Genomic DNA, 14412 nt, shown 5'->3' with positions numbered 1-14412 from the left:
CAATCATCCAGGTACATAAATATGAACAAAGTGTCATACAGATTAAGTGGAAAGAAGCTTTTACATACACACTGCCCTACCACAAAAGTGCTATAAGAGTCCCTATGATGTAAGTGCCAGTGCTGAAAAACTATAAGCATAATTATGAGTTTGTGGATGAACATGCATTGCTAGGATTTTTCAGTGAATAAACAACCTTCAGGAATGATGTTATAATCGCCTCGCTCCACCTAGATGATTATTACATGCATGGGGGTTGTTTATCCACTGAAGAATCCTATTCCTAGCACTGCACATCTTACCTATACATAGAAATGTACATGATATCACATGCAGTTGCTGCATGACTAGTATTTATTGAGTTTGGTGACTTAAAATTATGGAAAACAAAGAGAACAAGTGAGCAAGTTCAGGTGCTACAGTTTTACTAAAGAGCTGGTCATTGAAGAACGTACAGCAGGAGTTTGGTGGCTCAGAGTATTTGGAATGATAGTCAAAGAAGCTGGTAGAAGAAAAAAGCATTCTTTCTCTTCCTGGTCCATCAAGCAGACCTTCACTGCCACCAGAAACAGTTATCACTGTTTGTAGCTTCTATGAATCTGATGATATCAGTCGCGTAATTCCTGGAAAGTAGGATTCGTATCAGTGAAGGAGGGAAAACGTGGGCATATTCAAAAATGACTGGTTCTGAGCAATTTTAAAGAAGTGTACTGTGAGTTCAAGCAGAAATTTCCAGATCGCAAAATTGGATTCTCAAAATTTGCATTGCTGAACTGATACCTAAACATTGTGTTTTAGCAGGAGTGAGTGGCACTCACTCAGTATGTGTGTGTACAATGCATCAGAATGTGAAGTTAATGTCATTGGTCCAGGCAGGAGCTCAGAAGCATTGCATAGTGCAAAGGAGCGTAACACTCAGGATATAGCTGTGTTTCATCTTTTTATGATATACCTTTGCAGACACATGTCCTTATAGAGAGAGCAGTAATTGCCTGGGTTGTGCCTGGTTACGTTAACAGGTACTAGCAGTTAATATGCAGCCATAGAGTGTCAGTAATACTGGTAGGGTAGTTAAAAAATGATTTCAACATAGTTCTGTTTCTGGTGCTCTACAGCACAGAAAGCTTACAAAATTATTACTGAGTTCATTATTAAGAGTTGTTCAGGCTCTGTTAGTTTACAAATAGCATGCAGGTTTGGTCCCTTTTCTGTTACACCATATTAGCTATAACTCATTGAAGTCTAAATCCTTGTAATTAGGTTAGGTAATCCTAAGGCTGCAGCACAAGTTGCTATCAAACCTTTAGTGCTGGTCACTGTAAAGTGTTAATAATAATAATAAATACTTTAGTGTTTCACCTGCTTGTCAGGCATTGGAGGGAGGGCGCTTGCAAGATAATGTTATAAGAAGGGTGAAATTAAGTCTGTTAGCTAATTGTATTGTATAGTGTACAATCAAGATACTCTAATAGAGCAGTCACTTAGCTAACTGTGTAATATAACACACACTTACTTATTAGTAACAGTCTAGCTCCATCCTTTACTGTTTACAAAAGTTAAGCTCAGTGTGTCCAGCTTGCAAACTTGCATAGGTTGATATACTCTAATAGAGCAGTCACTTACCTTAATAGCAGTCAGTTTCATGCTAGGTATTATCACATATGTTTTATTCTTTTGAACAATATGGTGGTAGCTGCACACTGTAAATGCCTTGCCCTGGTGTTAGGTGGTCATGTTGGTTGTATGTGACACGGTCCTAGTAATAATAATAATAACAACAACAAAAAGTACTTTGACTAATCCTGGCTTTCTTTGAAAAGCCAGTATCATAAACAGCTTGAAGGTGATGAAGCAATAAACCACTGAGCAACAGTGAATATACTATAGGATGAATGCCCTATATGGACTTGAAGCTCGAAGTTTACTTGAGGTTTAAGTAATTATGTAGTCAAATGTTGGAACCACTAGTATCACGCTCCTTTACACCTTCGGCACTAATAAGGTCCTGGTCCAGGAGATGCAGAAGTAATTGCAGATACAATTTCCAATTCCAATTATTAGCTTTGTAGTGTAATGTTAAAGGTGTACATGGTTACACAAAAGTAAAAGTGAGTTAGTGTACAATTGTACTAAAGGTAATCTGGTAAGTACCAGACCCCATAACTTAAGATTAGAATGTAGTACTTATTATTACTGATATATTTACAATTAGCTGCCAAGTGTACCAAAGTTGGGTGGCTTGGGATGTTTGGAGCAGATGATACAAGGACATGCAAAATGGAAACTATGTTTGTTGTCTGGATCGAAGTTTCTCATAAAAGGTTTCCATAGGATTTTAGTTACACCATGCAAAACATTTGAAATACATAGGTGTATAACTGATGTATTATTATATACACCAAGGATACACATGTGTGGCACATCTGTTATACACCATGGTTGTACCTGTGTATAGATACCATTTACACTACTATGTATAATATATGCAGTGGCGGATCCAGGATGGGGCATTTGGGGCAAATGCCCCCCCCCCCTTCAAGAAATTGCATACAAGATCGAGATACTCTAATAGAGCAGTCAATTACTCTAATAAAGCAGTCACAATGTTCATGAGGCAGTGTAGCTTACCTATGAAGCTATAAATAGGATTTTATTTTACATAACAGACGTGATATAGTTGGTAAGGATAACTAGCTATTATTGTCGTGACCTTTTTTTTTTTTTTTTTTCTTTTTGGTCTTCAACTGGTTTTCAGTAAGTTTTTTTGGTCTTCAACTGTTTTTCAGAAAGGTGCCCCCCCTCTTTCCAAACTCTGGATCCACCCCTGATATGAGTATAATTAACTTATACACTACTGGTTAACCACGTGTATAACCTCTGTTTACATAAGTATAATATGTGCATATGTAAGAAATACATATTTGATATACTCACCAATGTATAATTGTGGTGTAACTCAATGTAGTATATCTGATGTGAATATCTTTACTATTATAAGATTAGAGGTTTCATATAAAAAAATTTTAAATTGTACAACATTGAGTAAACAACATGAAATGTGTCCAGTAGTGTTCACTTTGATAAAAGTAGCAGGTACATCATTCTTCTTCTATATAGGTCTCATCATCAAACGACGCCTACAGACAAAAGAGATCACTTAACAATGATTCAAATGCTCTTTTGTGGCCTTACCACTGAAACGAAGCTGATAAATTCACCAGACGTACATGTGTGGACATAATTCTTCTTCCTAGTTCACATCTCCTAAACTCCACACGCTGTTCTACAATAGAAGAGGTGTATTCTCCAATAGACAACTATGAAAAGCTATTATACCTGTTCACTGCGCAAACACAGTTAACTCAATCATGATCATGTGCCTGGCATCTACACAACGAAGTATCAGTAGCATGTGATTCTACAATTCAGCCCTACAAAATGAATACTTTAAAATAGTTAGTCAGTAATACGACAACAGACATACCTGTAACTATTGAACTGCTGTGCAATCATAATAAGCAGCAGCAGTTCTATTGCTACTATCATTGAAAAGAAAAAATTAAAGCTGGCAGGAAAGAAGCACTACTGCTTACCAAGCTATTATTAGCTATGTCAGTGCATGATGCAGCAAACTATGCCATCAAAGCAACTTCCATACAGTACCTGCATTGAATCATCAGCCCGTAAAACAGTATAGACAACAAGTAAACTAACAAACCTTTTAAATGTGTTGTATTTGCTTTTGTACCTAAAGACAAAACTACATAATCATTTAACACTCTAAATAGAAAGACCCTTCCAATACTCTACAAGGCTCTGGTAAGACCTCACCTTGAATATGCTAATGTTGTATGGGGACCCAATTATATTGGAGATTGTGACAGGATGGAGAGAGTGCAAAGAAGAGCCACTAAATGTGTTCAGGATCTGTCTAGTTTGGAGTATGATGAACGTCTGGTTACCCTCAAGCTTCCTACTTTGTCATATCGAAGGCATCGGGCTGACATGATTATGCTATATAATATCTTACAAGGGAATGTTAATCTTCAACCTGAATTATTTTTCCACCTGAATTTGTCAAGTGCAACAAGGGGACATGACTTCAAACTTTTTAAACCTCATGCCCAAAAGAATGTTCGAAGTAAATTCTTTTCAGTAAGAACCATCAATTCATTGAATAATTTACCCAATTATGTAGTGTCGTCTAATTCTACTGACAACTTTAAAATTTTGATTGATAACTTTTATTCTTAATGTAATTGTTTATTGTAATGAGCAGGACTCACAGGCATAATGCCTTTTTCTCTGTATTTAATAATAATAATAAACAGAAACTTTAATGAACCACACGCACAATTCATGTACGCTTACCGTAATACTAGTGGCGAACCTAGTCTTGAGAGCGATACAACTATGCGCGTCTAGCTAACACCTAAAAGATTAATATTTAGTACACCACGCCGGGCAATAAGAAGTGAACATTAATAGCTACACTGACTCAGCTCTGGAGGCGGTGCTCGCATAAAAGTGCCTCCGACCCGATAGAACAGTGCGCAATGAAACAAAGAATCATCGATAAAAACTCGGATGAAAAGAACTGCACTAGACTTCACACACTGCTAGTCTGAGCTCTGGGCAAAAGAGGTCTAACCGCATCCGGTTGTAAACTAGTGTTGCTTATAAATTCGAACACTTACGAATCACGTGATTTGATACTCATCGTCCTAGACCCAGGGGCGGATCCAGAGTTTGGAAAGAGGGGGGGCACCTTGCTGAAAAACAGTTGAAGACCAAAACAAAAAAAAAGGTCACAACAATAATAGCTAGTTATCCTTTACCAAATATATCACGTCTGTTATGTAAAATAAAATCCTATTTATAGCTTCATAGGTAAGCTACACTGCCTCGTGAACATTGTGACTGCTTTATTAGAGTAATTGACTGCTCTATTAGAGTATCTCGATCTTGTATGCAATTTCTTGAAGGGGGGGGCATTTGCCCCAAATGCCCCATCCTGGATCCGCCATTGAGACCACTGCCCAAATTCCTACAGTTATGTGGCAAACTGGACAGACAGTAACTAGTTAGTTATTAGTGTTGATTCCGCTGTGAATACTACATTCACTACTACATTCCTCTTGGTGAGTGGATATGTACATAGATCCTTAGAGTGTAAAGGATCTATGATATGTTTGTATTGTCCTTTAGTCTCACCTGGCTAGACCACTTTATCTTTGTAGGGAGAAAAATGGGTGTGGTCCAGTTTGAATAGTCACACGCATTCTGGACACACCTCTAAGCATGACATCACTGCTTTGCACGTGTTAGTCCCACTGTGTCATATTATTTGTCTCACTGTGTCATACATATTGTATGTCTCGCTGTGTCATTTTGTATGTCCCACTGTGTCATATTGTATAGCCAGTCACCATCATTGGTACGACGCTTTGATAGACCACCACCATCCGAAGTGTAGGTTAAGAGTGATGTATCAAGTATTATGTACAGATGATTTAGTTTGTATGTATGTTCAGGAGTCCAACAAATCTCGCATAGCCAGACTGACTAAGCCTTTCGCTATCGAGCAACGTGCTTGTTTTGTATCCTGTTGTGTTCAAGCAAACACTGTGCCACATTTTAAAGTATAATAGTCTCAGAGCCTAAACAGTAAGAAGAGAATGGCTTTGCCAATATGCACCAAGCAGTGGAACTTCCCCCGAAAAAGTTGGTCTAGCTATGTGAGATAGGAGAGTGTACTGATATTCAAAATGAAATATAAATTCATTACGGTGGAACCTGTGTATTAAAGACACCTTGGGATCAACCAAAATGCCCTGATTATTAAGATGTCCTGATTATTAAGATGTCCTGATTTTCCAGGTCAGTTTACATGTAAAAGCTGGTACTTTGGGGCCTCAACTACATGTCCAGGTTATGCAGGTGTCCTCTGTAAAACAGTAATTGTATATTCAGTTGAACCTCTCTAATCCAACCCCTGCATAATCCAGAATCCTCTCTAATCCGACCGAAATGTCATTTACCAACATTTTTGTATAGAAAACAACCTCTGTAATCTGACAACTCTGTACCCTGTAATCCGACACAAACTTTGATTCTCTAAACTTGGAAATGCATTGTTTTTGACCTTTGTAATCTGACAGAGAATAATAGCGGCATTAGAATAATCACAGAAAATAATTTTTAAGCAACCAAAGTATTTAATTGGTTGACAGTAATAGAAAAAAGCTGTACTTACAAATTCTAAAATTAATTCATGTTAAAAACATTGTGTGATCTGTTTTACCTATTATTTACTGCATAATCTGACATAATTATTGCATAATGTCGGATTACAGAGGTGACTTGATAATCCAACAACCTCCTTGATTCAGCAAAATCTATGGCTCCCATTGAGCGTTGCATTAGAGAGGTTTGACTGTATACTGTAAAACAATCATTGTACAAACTGTTTGCTCATGGCTATAATGACAGCTAACAGGTATGTGCAATATGTTTCTGTAAAATTAATTATTGTGTACAGCCTACTTTGTGTCTGGTAACTTTTCAGGTGTGATATGTGTAGAGCAACCCTCAATCAGCACAATGATCTAATTCATGGAAATTTTGGCACCCACAATGTCCCAACCAACCTGGTGTAACAAATTTTGTATTGCGAAATGCAATAAAAGACATATCTCATGACACATGATAGATACCTAAGATTTTGATGGAAAGAGTAGTGCATGGCAATTTAAATGAGCTATAGAAGAAGGAAATTGGAGAAAATTTTAGTGCATCGATTTTTTAAATTCCACGTAGGGCTACTACATAACTGAGTGTCATATGTTTGTACGGGTATGTGTGAAGGTCATCCTAGTTGATTACAGTGTTTATAGGGATTAGTGTGCTGCAAGGATTCCATGTATATATGTGTTCCTATTCATAGTGTGGGTGGCTACTAAAAGTTTTATGGTGTGTACTCCTGTTTCTACAGTACCTACACGATGTGATGGAGAAGGCTACACTGCAGGAGAGAACTGTAGTCTCCCCTGGAACTTACATCAGTGATCAAGCTTATCCTTTTTATGAATGAGATAAGTGAGCCTACATGTGTGTATAGGTAGGCTACAGTACATTACACATGCACACACACATATGCATAAATATTTATGCTACACAGTACACACATACAAATGCCCACACATATACATAATAAATATTTATGCTACACAGTACACACATGCAAATGCACACACACACACACACACACACACACACACACACACACACACACACACACACACACACACACACACACACACACACACACACACACACACACACACACACTGTTTTTACACTATGATGACTAAAATACTTGAATTGGCGTTTTCTGGTTATACCCTGGTGGCTAAATGAAACCAGACTAGTGAGTGATATGAGATCAGCCATAATTTGAGACAATTATGATAAATTACTGAAATTTCTCTATAATTCATCTTCAGAGGATCTACGAAATTTTCTTGGAGGAAGCAACAGCAGCCTGTATGTACCTCATAGATTGTCAAGTTTCACTTTGTCATGCTTCACGTTCCAGTGGTGGTCTGGTAAAATGGCAATCATTGCTGTAAACTGACATTACAATGGATGTTCATGACTGTACACAAACAAAGAATGTTGGGTGTAATCACATACATATAGTTAAAGAATCTGTGAATAATTCTACACTGTGTGTAGTAAGTGACCAATCTACAATGAATCATTTTTATTATAGACTAAAGTCTCCATCACACTATACGAAAGTATGCAGCTTACTTTTTGGTCTCTTGTATGACTTAACTGAAATCATACCCATAGTGCTAAACATTATAGAGTTATGAAGGCGTCAGTCGGTTAGTCACTTAGCAGAAAATTTGGCTAAATAGAAAATTCCATAGAAACTAGTTTGGTCTGGGATGTGCAGACATGTGGTCGCACCTACCCAGTGAATCAGCATTTGAGACAATTATGATAAATTACTGAAATTTCTCTGTAATTCATCCTCAGAGGATCTACGAAATTTTCTTGGAGGAAGCAACAGCAGCCTGTATGTACCTCATAGATTGTCAAGTTTCACTTTGTCATGCTTCACGTTCCAGTGGTGGTCTGGTAAAATGGTAATCATTGCTGTAAACTGGCATTACAATGGATGTTCATGACTGTACACAAACAAAGAATGTTGGGTGCAATCACATACATAATAGTTAAAGAATCTGTGAATAATTCTACACTGTGCGTAGTAAGTGACCAATCTACAATGAATCATTTTTATTATAGACTAAAGTCTCCACCACACTATACGAAAGTATGCAGCTTACTTTTTGGTCTCTTGTATGACTTAACTGAAATCATACCCATAGTGCTAAACATTATAGAGTTATGAAGGCGTCAGCAGAAAATTTGGCTAAATAGAAAATTTGATAGAAACGAGTTTGGTCTGGGATGTGCAGACATGTGGTCGCGCCTACCCAGTGAATCAGCACTGCAGTGCACCATTACTCATGGAAAACAACAGTACTTGCATGTGTCCAGCTCATTAAAATTTTCATTAGAGATAGGTACTATAACCAATCATATCAAAGAGGTGAGCATGTGTTCGCTTCCAGTAGTTTTACACATGTTTCTCTACGCTTGAATAGTCCGTACCAAATGTATATTATGTAAGGCCTACTTGTTCTTTCAGTGTGTGCTATCAAATGTTTGGGTAGCTGGCCTTTGTAACAAAATTTATTAAGGAAGAACAAGTAGCCAGGTGACCAGTGTTACTACAGGTGACTATATTAATATCACAGTCTTGGCCAAATGTATATATGCATGTTGCTAGCTACCACTGTGGCTTACATACTGTTCCTAAAAGTTAAATTGACTACCTACCTTATATAGGACTTAATAATAATTACAGATCCTCCTAATACTTTGTGTATGATATGACGATCAAGCCAATGTTCCCGGTACTGCAGCGGTATAAATGTGGTGTACGACATTACCCAAAAGCATAGATGTTATGTACGCCAACAGTCATGTTCCACCAACAACTGCTAAGTATGCCTAAATACTGTATAATTAAAAAAGCATCGATGAAATGACAACAAATGCTAGAAATGTTTGAGGGATGAAATTCTTGCAAATTTGTGAATATTGACAGTTTTCTATATAATATTACAGGTTTTTGCAATTGAATTCGTCGCCTTTGCAATTGAATTCGTCCCGTTTGCAATTGAATTCGTCGGTATTGCAATTGAATTCGTCGGTATTGCAATTGAATTCGTCCCGTTTGCAATTGAATTCGTCGGTTTTGCAATTGAATTCGTCGCTTTTGCAGTTGAATTAGTCGGTTTTGCAATAGAATTCGTCGCGTTTGCATTACAATTCGTCATAAACAAAACGGCTCCAAGAAACCAACCCGTTCATTAAGAGATGAACTATTTATGCCTTGGAGAGTTACACTTGAGACACTAGAAGGTAATTGAAGCTGGTAGTACGCGAAGTTGATAGCTGTCTGACAAGTTAATTAGCTTGCTCGCGAGTGACCACACCCATCGCGAATGGCGTAGTAGAGTTTGGAATGTTGTTGGAGAGGCTGTAGAGGAAGAATTATTGCCTTATAAAGAGTTGTTTACTACTGTTGTACTTGAACAAGTTCTTGTAGCAGCTGCTACAGAGAGAATAAACGTCTTAATGATTAAGACAAAATATACATTACAAGCATACAGGGGCCTAGACACAGGGGTACCATGTGCTGATGGATCAGTACAGGAGCCCTGGCAAGACTTACATTAACTAAAGGTAAATTAAATTACAATACACACAAAAAAAAAAAAAACTATATCTACATATATGTAATACTTAAAGTTTACCTAAGGTGGTCTAAAAGATCCCAGCCCGGGGAGGCTCTAGAATTAAAAATTCTGTAAGAACAGGACACAGCAATGCGAGCTGCCTGCTCAAACAAGGATCTTATGGTTTTCTTTGGCACTTCACAAGCAGTAGCCATTTGAGCAATTGTTTCTGGCAAAAAATGGCCTAAACAACCAATTTCAATTGGAACAAGATTGACAGTTAACCCAGAAAGCTGGAGGTCATATTGCAAGGAGCTATATCGATCTTCCTTTCTAGCTCTAGCAGCAAGAAGATGTTGCTGGGTATTAGTTGGTACTGTCAATTCGAACAAACAAATGGAATCATTAGAAACCAATACCAAGTCAGGCCTGCTGAGGGTGGAGGAAAGATTGGTTGGGATGGTACTAGGGGGGCTGGAACTAGCTAGATAACCAGGAAGGTCAGCGTAAAGTTTGAATGTTTCAGGTAAATGCTGTTGGAGCCCATGAACAAGGACCTGTAAAACTGAATCATGTCTCCAGGTATACCTGCCTTGATCTAGAGCAGCAGGACAGCCAGTCAAAATATGGTTTGTTGTGGGTTGAGGAGCTTGACAAAGAGCACATCTAGGGTCAGTAATGATGTTCCATCTGGCCAGGTTCATAGGGGTTGGTAGAGTGTCACAACCAGCACGTAGCAGGAAGGACAGCTGTTTTTCAGGGAGGCCATACATCAGTCATGTTTTCATGTTTGCTCCAGCTGCCATTCTTGTTATGGACGAATTTAACTGCAAAAGCGACGAATTCAAGTGCAAAAGCGACGAATTCAATTGCAAACGGGACGAATTCAATTGCAAAACCGACGAATTCAATTGCAAACGGGAAGAATTCAATTGCAAACGGGACGAATTCAATTGCAAAAGCGACGAACTCAATTGCAAACGGGACGAATTCAATTGCAAAGTCGCCGAATTCAATTGCAAAAACCTGTATATTGATGAAATCATTGAGGTTATTATAGTGATATAATATTATATTGATGAAATCATTGAGGTTATTATAGTGATTACCTTAGTGAAGTAATGTATTCTCGAATGATGCTCTCTAGATTTTTGTGAATTTAAAGTCATGTTTTACACAGTTTTGCAACGTTTTGTCCCTCATAACTTATAGCCTGTGTGCACTTACTACTGATATTCTTGGTATGGTAGATTCAACCAGTAAAGTGTGCCAGATTCACTCAGTAGGGAGTACTCAAGTTGTACGATGACCTTTGTGCACTAACAACCGATATCCTTGGCAGATTCGGTCAGCAAAGAGTACTGACGTTATAATGACAGACAATCGGTAAGTATGATCATGGCCTTTGCATACTAATAACAGCTTATATTCTTGACAGATTCAGTCAGCAAAGTATACTCAAGTTGTTCAATAGACAATAATGACCATGGTCTTTGTATGATGGACAACTTGCAATAGCCTTTTGTGCACTAACAACCAATATCATTCGGCCATCAAAGAGTACCCAAGTTTACGGCAGACAACTGCTAAGTATGACCACGGCCTTTGCATAATAATGACCGATATCCTTGGCAGATTCACTCAACAGAGAGTACCCATGTTGTACGATGGACAGCTGGTAAGTTTTCACTAGCATTTGTTCACTAACAACTGATATCCTTTGCAGATTCAGTCAGCGAAGAGAACTGAAGCTGTATGACATACAACTGGTAAGTACTGTATGTCTGAGCATTTACAACTTTACAACTGTTCTGAGCATTTACAACTTTACAACTGTTCTGAGCATTTACAACTATTCTTTTGCAGTTTCTTTCAGTCAGTTATAAAGTTGTACCATAAATTTTATACTGGTAATTGTAGCTTATGTGCTCTTTAAAATAACTATGTCTTGGCAGATGCAGCCTGGTGAAAATAGTACTACATGTATGGCTTGAATTGATGTACAGCAACCACCAACTGGGTCAGGCCTGGTATAGATGAAGAAAAGCCACCGTGACAGGGAACATCTTAATGTTTTTTGTCTATACAAATGTAGTTCTACATAAAGGCAAGCTTAAATTAATGCCACTTGGGATGACAATGGACCTGTTGTTGTGTGTGTTACAGTTTATTGAATTACATTTTTATACATAAATTCTTAAAAAATAGCACAAAATACATAAGAACTTAATAATACGTTAGCTGTATGTACTGTGCCCACGTAACCATGCCAACAAGCTGTGGTAAGCTATACTACATTGTGTATCAAGACACACGGTAGTGTGTCGTGCGGCCCAAGAAGCCGGCGCGCCACACCCGTGAGTATATTGACAGGAAGAACGAAAACGTCATTTTCACACCTTTGTATCTCAGTGATCACTTATCCGATTGGAACCAAATTTGCTACACAGTTGCCCCCCAGCCAGGGAAGTCTACATTCCAAATTTGAAGGAAATCGCTCCAGCCATTTCCGAGATACGAGCTGCCAAAGTTTCGTTTTTTTTTCTTCGTTTTTTTTTCTTCTTCGTCTTTTCGCACACTTGCAAAAATTGCTATAACAAGCAAACGCGTACTCCGATCATCATGAAATTTGGCACACAGAAAGGGAGTCCAAAGGCGAATCCTAGCATCACATTTGGTACAAATCCGATAAATGGTTCAGGAGTTATGACCGATTATTCGCGTAAAACAAGATCGATTTGTTGTCACGCCTACAGGGTAAACCACTTCATGGAATGAGTTGAAAATTGCTATGTAGATGGAGTAACCATCGTGGGAGTGCCTTTTGGTGGTTTGAAAGGAATCGAGATAAAGACCATGGAGATATGACACAAAACCCAACCTGTGTCACAATTACGCGATAGATTTTTATGAATAAAAAAGTAATAGTTTACACGCGTACTAGGCAAACCGCTTAGAGCAATGAGCTGAAAATCGGTGTATAGCTGGAATAATCTTCATAGAAAGTCCTTGCAGTAGTACAGAAGAATCGAATTACAAACCACCGAGTTATGATTCTAAAGCCAACTCCGTGTAGCAAATGCGAGATCGAGATACTCTAATAGAACAGTCACCCTAATAGAGCATTCGGCTAATTTATTTACTCCATTATAGAATTTTATTACATCACAAGTTATTCTGTAGGGAGTTCAGATGCAAACAGTTAATCTTATAGACAGTTCAGCAAGAAGCAAGTCACCATGTGGAGAGTTAAGCAAATATATCACTATAGAGATTCAGAACATTACAAGTCACACTGAAGAAAGTTCAGCTATAAACAAGTCATGCACCCTGTAGAGAATTCAGCTACAATTAAGTCACTCTCTAGAGAATTCAGTTACACAGAATTCAGCTACACACAAGTCACTGTAGAGAGAGTTCAGCTACAAACAAATTACGATCAGCTACAAATAAAACATTTTGCAGAGTGTTCAGCTGCAACAAATCAACCTTTAGAGCGATCAGCAATGAACAAATCAACACAAATCTACCTGCAGAGAGATCAGCTACAAACAAATTACGATCAGCTACAAATAAAACACTTTGCAGAGTGTTCAGCTGCAACAAATCAACCTTTAGAGCGATCAGCAATGAACAAATCAACACAAATCTACCTGCAGAGAGATCAGCTACAAACAAATCACCTTATAGAGAGTTCAGCTACAAACAAATTACCCTGTAGAGAGATCAGCTAGAAACTAGACACAATGTAAGGAGTTCAGCTACAAATAAATCACCCTGTAGAGAGTTCAGCTAAAACAAATCAACCTGCAGAGAGATCAGCTACAAACAAATCACCCTGTAGAGAGATCAGCTAGAAACTAGACACAATGTAAGGAGTTCAGCTACAAGCAAATCACCGTGTAGAGAGTTCAGCTACAAACAAACCAACCTGTAGAGCGATCAGCTAGAAACAAATCACCCTGAAGAGAGGTCAGCTACAAAAAATCACCCTGTAGAGATATCAGCTAGAAACAAATCACCCTGAAGAGAGGTCAGCTACAAAAAATCATCTTGTAGAGAGATCAACTACAAACAAAACATTTTGCAGAGAGTTCAGCTACAAACAAATCAACTTTTAGAGCAATCAGCAACAAACAAATCAACCTGTAGAGAGATCATCTAGAAACAAATCAACCTGCAAAGAGATCAGCTACACACAAATCAACCTGTAGAGAGATAAGCTAGAAACAAATCACCCTATAGAGAGTTCAGCTAAAACAAATCAATCTGCAAAGAGATCAGCTACAAACAAATCACAGTTCAGCTACAAACAAATTACCTTGTAGAGAGATCGGCTACAAACAAATCAACCTGCAGAGAGATCAGCTACACACAAATCAACTTGTATAGAGATCAGCTACAAACAAATCACCCCGTAGAGAGATCAGCTACAAACTAGACACAATGTAATGAGTTCAGCTACAAGCAATCACCGTGTAGAGAGTTCAGCTAAAACAAATCAACCTGCAGAGAGATCAGCTACAGACAAATCACCTTATAGAGAGTTCAGCTACAAACAAATTACCTTGTAGAGAGATCGGCTACAAACAAA

General features: G+C 38.1%; 2 long non-coding RNA genes across 7 annotated transcripts; one reads left to right on the top strand and one right to left on the bottom strand.

The window, feature by feature from the left end:
• Nucleotides 1-2994: 2994 nt before the first annotated feature.
• On the bottom strand, nucleotides 2995-5296 carry LOC136241054 (uncharacterized). Of its 2 annotated transcripts, XR_010694123.1 has the most exons (6): nucleotides 3719-5296; nucleotides 3594-3663; nucleotides 3485-3539; nucleotides 3337-3431; nucleotides 3193-3283; nucleotides 2995-3137 (listed from the first exon to the last, which is right to left on the bottom strand). It is a non-coding gene; the product is annotated as an uncharacterized lncRNA (long non-coding RNA). The 2 variants fall into 2 exon arrangements; XR_010694122.1 differs by having other exon boundaries at nucleotides 3337-3539.
• Nucleotides 5030-11976, top strand: LOC136241053 (uncharacterized). 5 transcript variants are annotated; one of them, XR_010694117.1, is made up of 8 exons: nucleotides 5030-5141; nucleotides 5422-5472; nucleotides 6995-7098; nucleotides 11069-11204; nucleotides 11257-11408; nucleotides 11454-11496; nucleotides 11545-11587; nucleotides 11774-11975. It is a non-coding gene; the product is annotated as an uncharacterized lncRNA (long non-coding RNA). The 5 variants fall into 5 exon arrangements; XR_010694118.1 differs by lacking the exon at nucleotides 6995-7098 and having other exon boundaries at nucleotides 11774-11973; XR_010694121.1 differs by lacking the exons at nucleotides 5030-5141; nucleotides 5422-5472; nucleotides 6995-7098 and adding exons at nucleotides 7206-7545; nucleotides 7598-7736 and having other exon boundaries at nucleotides 11774-11976.
• The last annotated feature ends 2436 nt before the right edge of the window (nucleotides 11977-14412 follow it).

This window comes from Dysidea avara, chromosome 12, assembly GCF_963678975.1.
Source record: "Dysidea avara chromosome 12, odDysAvar1.4, whole genome shotgun sequence".
Classification (NCBI taxonomy): Eukaryota; Metazoa; Porifera; class Demospongiae; order Dictyoceratida; family Dysideidae; genus Dysidea; species Dysidea avara.
The sequence above is the reverse complement of the archived record's forward strand: the minus strand, read 5'-3'. Positions and strand labels throughout refer to the sequence as shown.